General features: G+C 39.7%; 1 protein-coding gene across 1 annotated transcript in view; it reads right to left on the reverse strand.

The window, feature by feature from the left end:
• Nucleotides 1-3,401: 3,401 nt before the first annotated feature.
• gabrd (gamma-aminobutyric acid type A receptor subunit delta) overlaps nucleotides 3,402-6,000 on the reverse strand; it is a 16,513-nt gene continuing 13,914 nt past the window's right edge. The window contains exon 9 of the mRNA XM_035536391.1: nucleotides 3,402-6,000. This exon is cut by the window's right edge and continues 1,374 nt beyond it. The gene's annotated coding sequence lies outside the window, so the exon portion shown is untranslated.

Here is a 6,000-nt window from a genome sequence, read left to right on the forward strand (position 1 = left end):
CCAGCTGAGTGTGACTATGGCGACGCGAGGTAGAAGAAGAACCCAGCGCGAGGGTAGCGCGAGCACAAAGGGAACTTCGCGGGAAAATCCCCCAAACTCGAAACGTGAACATGTGAGCGAGCGAAAAGGACAAGGAGCAAGTGCCGAGACAAAGTGAAGGGACTGGGATGCGAGAAAAAGAGAAAGCAAAGCGAAAGGCTCAGTGATTCTCCTTTATATGTGACAGCTGACTCAGACGGGCGTGTGGATGTTCTGGACTAACGCACACTGCACTGATTTAAATAGAATCACAGAAAAAAGAGCTTGTTTCTGTTTCAGTGGTTTAGTGCTGAGTGGTATTCCTACACATATATCCCTCACCACGTAGTTGCTAATTCAGATCTTTGTGTGGTGATCTATTGACATATATATATATATATATATATATATATATAAAAATTTCGTGGTAAGGATATATGATTGCACTCCATAAATAGCGGTCAAATTAGAGACCGCCTTTTTTGAGTGCTGCACAGAGCTGAGCATCAATTCATAAAATTAGTGAATTCATGTTTTCAGACTCACGCACACACACGCACACTTGACACTTGCTTTTTCCGTTGACATACCCCCAAAACCCCCATCAGGTCATAGCTTTTGAGAGTTCTGTATGAAGATGAATGGTAATTTATGTTAATTAAGCTGAATATGTAATAAAGATGATAATGAGGCTGGCATGTAACAATTCATATTTCTACTCTTCTGAATATATGTCCTCTGGGAATATTCTACAACTGTTCTCTAATATTGATGGGTGTTTGCCCTTGGGACAAAATTGCAGACAGACAAATTGTCTTTTCATGAGTGACTTTTTAATTGGAAAGACGTATTAAAATACACACAGACCATATGACACCTCCACCCAGTATTAGAATATCACTGATTTTAATTAGACTACAAAGGCAGAGGCTTTTATATCAATTGTGTTTGCAATTTGAATTACATAAAATGTCTGAAATTTCCAGGTTGGTTTGCTTGTTTTTTAGTAAATAAAGGACATCTGTCCCCTGTACGCTACACCTATGTAAACTAGAAAAGGGTGGTTATATATAATCAGTGACCACTTTATTAGGGTACAGTCACACCCGCTCTAAGGGCTGTGTCAAACTGACTGCTTTACATTTTTGGGTAAAGTGTAAGCTGCAGTTCACCACTGCAGGCACCAGTATTGCCGTTCAAAGTCAAACACTATCTGTAATTGAGTTCTCTACCCTGTGTTTGTTGTGTCAACCTTAATGGTCTCTTTCGTGAGTGGTCTGGTTTGACCAAGAGCAGGTGCTAGCTGGAGCAGCCAACTAACCTCATGAGGGTATGGACTTGATCAAACATTATTGGTAGCCTATAGGTGCAGCCACATGGCAGGCGTATCCAATAAAGTGATTTGCTCGGTTTGAATTTATCTGCATAAAAAAGTAAAGGCCTTTTCCTATCCGGAGAGGTGAGGTTCATTTACACAGGGTACTCACTGGAGCAAAATTGCACTTTTGTTCTACTTTTAGTGACTGCCCTGACTGAGACAATCTGGACCCGGCTGCAATTGTGACGTGATTCCCAAGGCAGGAAGTGGCAAAGACGAGGTGGTGGTGGAATTTGCTGCAGGTCAGAAAACAGTTTTTTTGACTCTCCATCAGTTTAATGTCAGTATAAGCCCATTGGGAAACTGATCCTGGAACAAAAAAAAAGGATAGCTTGCTTCTAGCTCCCTGTGTGTGCTGGCTATTTCAGCAGCAGGATATCCTGTTCAAGGCCTGTCACATGACCAACACAATGCAGAACAAGGATGCAACCCACAACAAGGTCTCTATGGGAAAAAAATAAAAAATAAACATGTTTTGATTTTGGCTGGCCTTGCTAGATATTTATCTGACCAAAACATTACTTTTTAACTTATGTGTTTCTTGCTTTATATTTTTTTCTTGCTTGAAAACTGAATGTTTGTCACTAAGGACAATAAGTTTGTAATACAGAAACACACTGCAAAAAGCAAACATTATTAGGACTTAATGAAGATTATTCAGATTATTCAGGCATTAATACAATATGTGTTAGATACTTATGTTAGTTATTATAATTTTATAGTTACATACTATATTATATTATAAATATACTTTTTTTCATAAAATACACGTGTGTTAGATCATTTGGATTTAAGTAGCAGTACAGCAATAATACTTTTAAATAAGACTTTTATTTTCTCTCTGACTCATACAGACCAGGTGAAGCAGAGCGCAGGAGCATGGATGCAGAACTATAGAGGGGCCAACAATGTTTTTTGTTTTTTTTTGAGATCAGCTGCCCCTCAGATTCACGCTCCTTTGAAGAAATCAGGTCCTCGGGCACGCAGAAAAGAAAATAACAACGGGACTAAAAGTAAGAGGTTCACGAAAGGTTTTATGGCTGTGTTTGTTAAGCTGCCCGTAGCCCGGGCGTAACTTTGGATAACCAGTTGTCGTTCTCAACTCATGTCTCTAGTCTTGCAGATTCCTCCGTTGTAATATACGAAGGATTCGACCATTTCTTTCGCAGGAAGCTGCCCAGGTGCTTGTGCAGTCTCTTGTGATCTCAAAACTAGACTACTGCAACTCGCTACTTGCTGGTCTTCTTCTAAAAGTTGTCAAACCTCTACAACTTGCCCAGAATGCAACAGCACGACTGATCTGCAATCTTCCGAAGCTCACACGTTATTCCACTGCTGCGCTCCCTTCATTGGCTCCCTGTAGCTGCATGCATCAGATTTAAAACCTTGATGCTTGCCTACAAAGCCAAAAATGGACCAGCCCCTTCACACATGAGGTCAATGGTCAAAGCCCGAGCTATACCTCAAGTACTTCGAACCTCAAGTACGGCTCGGCTTGAAATACCTTGCTTCAGGTTTCATGGACCCACAAACGTCGAGATTATTTTCTGTCCTGGCTAAAAGATGGTGGAATGAACTCCAGCTTGCTGTCCGGACAGCAGAGTCCCTTGCAGTCTTCAAACGCAGACTGAAGACTCATCTCTTTACAGAATATTTAAAGGACAACTGACACTGCTCCCATATTGACTGACTAAATTAGTACTTATTGTGTTTATGTTGTTTAACAAACTCTAGCACTTATTGTTTATAGCTCTTATCATTGTTTAAGATAGACCTTATGTATTTTGTACTTCTAGGTATCAGCATTCATCCCTGTATTCTACTGTATTCTAGTTCATTGGTATGTTTAATTCTAACCTACTGTACTTGGATATATTCTATGAGTAAATGACAAAGCACTTTTGTAAGTCACTTTAGATAAGAGCATCTGCTAAATGCCATAAATGTAAAATGTAAATGTTAAGCATGACACCACTGAATAATACAAGAAGTATCAACACTATGGTTAAATGTATTTGTAGTACCAGTTATTTACTACCAGAAAATGTTTTTATAGTACAATTATTAGTAGTACAATTAGTACTATACATTTGGGGTTTTTTTTGTTTCGTTTCAGTTATTTGTTCCACGTTTATTAATTCTGTGTTGTGTGACAACATATAAGCATGACCGTGTTCTGATTCTGTTATGTTTTCTGCAGCAAACTGTTAGCCTACATAACATATTTTCAAAAAGTGTTGGAGACAATATCAGCCGTTTTGGAGAATGGTGGGGACATGTCCCCAGCGTCCCCAGCAAAAATTACACCTACGCCCAAGAGGACGGTTAGAGATCTGAGCACTGCTGCAGCCTCGCTTTGTCACTGATGAGACTACTGAACCTATTGCCAGATTTCGTGCAATTCATATTTGGAAATACATAGTGGAATAGTGGAAACCAATGACCTGCTTTCCCACAAAAACATTGACATTTATGATTACATATGGTTTGATTAATAAAAGCATTTTGGGTCATACAATGCTGCTCTACTGATAGAAAATCAGACTGATGTGTAACTGGGCCCGTGATTGCTGTGTTCATGGTGCTATAATGTGCCCAGACATTATAATTATAGCAAACTGCGCCCTCTGCTGCTCATACTGAGGATTGTTCTCTTTACTGAGGTGGAGGTAACTGGGATCGCAGCTTTTTCAAATCACAAACTCATTCGGTTAGGTTTCATAAAACAGAAACTCAGTCACGAATGAAATTGGCGTGACAGCAGCCCGACATACGAAAAAAAACCGCGTAGAGTCCGTTCCATCGCCCTGTTTCACAACTAGGGAGAGTGTATGGAAACGGCAGGAGGGGACGCCAGAGAACGCGTTATTCAGAAGGAACACACTCGCCCCTGGGAGCAAGCACACTGCGTATAGGTGAAGCAAAACTATTTCGTTGGCTATTTGCAACCCCCAGTTCGCTGTGCAGAGTCATACTGGCATATGTTAACATAAAGTAGGTAGAAACATTTGTCGATTTCAATGCCGTGTAAGTCCTGCCTGAAGTCTAGTATAATGTTGGATTGATCCATTGGCTAAATTGCCGTCTAATTAACTGTGGCTGATAAATGAATAAGATAGCCCTTAAGACGGCAGTGGTGATTCCCGTAGTGAAATAACAAAGCATACGAAGAAAAACAGCGATGAAACGGGCATACAGACTACCTCTCATAATGTTTTTCACTCGTGCCTCCTTGGTCTGCATTCATTTTACGCTATACCGCTATACTTTTGCAAGATCCCTCCCGATGATGCACCTCTATTTCCAGTAGAGGGCGCCATTACACGTTTTTATCCAGCCAAAAGCCCAATCAAGTCTGGGCTGCTTTAAACATGCTTCTCTACAGAAGCTAATATGGAGTACTTGCTCAAAGAGGCAATTGAGCAACGTGACTTTGTACTTTGCTGACCTCTATTACTATTTGCCTGCTAATTCAAAACCATTTTAAATGGCCACTTTCCTCAGTGAATGAAGATAGGACGGTATAAAGGAAGATACACAGTGCCTTTACAGGGCCCCAGAATTAAGCGGGGAAGTGCAGTTTTGTTTAGGCTTTGGCACTCTGTAGACTTGCTCGTTTCTTCTGTGGTGTGCCATTCCTTAGAAGCTCCCTGCCTCTGCCCTTCGTGAGCTCGTGCCTCACAGGTCACAGCTGTGGAGGTGAGATATAACTCCAGGTCTGGAGAGAACTGTACGATAGCTGCAGTGCCCATTTCTGTACATCTACTGTATGTACTTACTTATATACTGTATATAACTACTTCCTCTTTCGCACTTAATGATACATCATTAAAACATCCACAAACGTCAAGAACAGGGTCCTGAAGAAATCATAGAAATTAGTTTTTTGTCTTTTTCATCATTCACAGATTTATTTCAGCGGTCGTTACCTCTGTGCAATCTCTGATTTAGGGTTGTGTGATGTCTACCTAACTGAGTGGGAGAGTCAATGGCAGTCCTACAAAGGTACTATAAATTGTTATATACTTTCCTTTACACTTTTTTTTCAATGACTATTCAATTAATTAATACATTATGTACTATAAATGAATTGAGTCCTTGCAACAAAAAAACATATCTGACATCACTTAAGCTTATTACAGCATTGATGTCGACTATTTAAAATAAAGCATTCACGAAAGCTTTTCTTTTGTTTATAGGCACTATTTTTTTATTTAAATGATGCTTATGTGTAAAAACCATTTATCTTCACTGTCATGAATTGATTTCAGTACTAGTTATACATTCTACAAATTAAAAACAATAATATAAAGCATTACTGTAAGTACTATTGTTATATACCTATATTAATGAAGGTAAGTCTAAATAAAGCATATTTTAGCATTTTAATGTAAAAGGTTATAAACGACTGATATGTTTTTTTTTGTTGGAGGGACTCAACACTCTTTACATATTCATCAGTTCTATGGCTCATACTCCACTTTTGCAAAGTAGCAGAGACACTGGAGTTATAGAGGCGGAGGTGGGGGGGTGTCCTGCTGTCTGTGTGGACAGGGGTCCTCAACATTACGATGTCATCCACAGTGGACAGTGGCGTTGTCCGT

The sequence above is a fragment of the Electrophorus electricus genome, chromosome 18, assembly GCF_013358815.1.
Source record: "Electrophorus electricus isolate fEleEle1 chromosome 18, fEleEle1.pri, whole genome shotgun sequence".
Taxonomy (NCBI): domain Eukaryota; kingdom Metazoa; phylum Chordata; class Actinopteri; order Gymnotiformes; family Gymnotidae; genus Electrophorus; species Electrophorus electricus.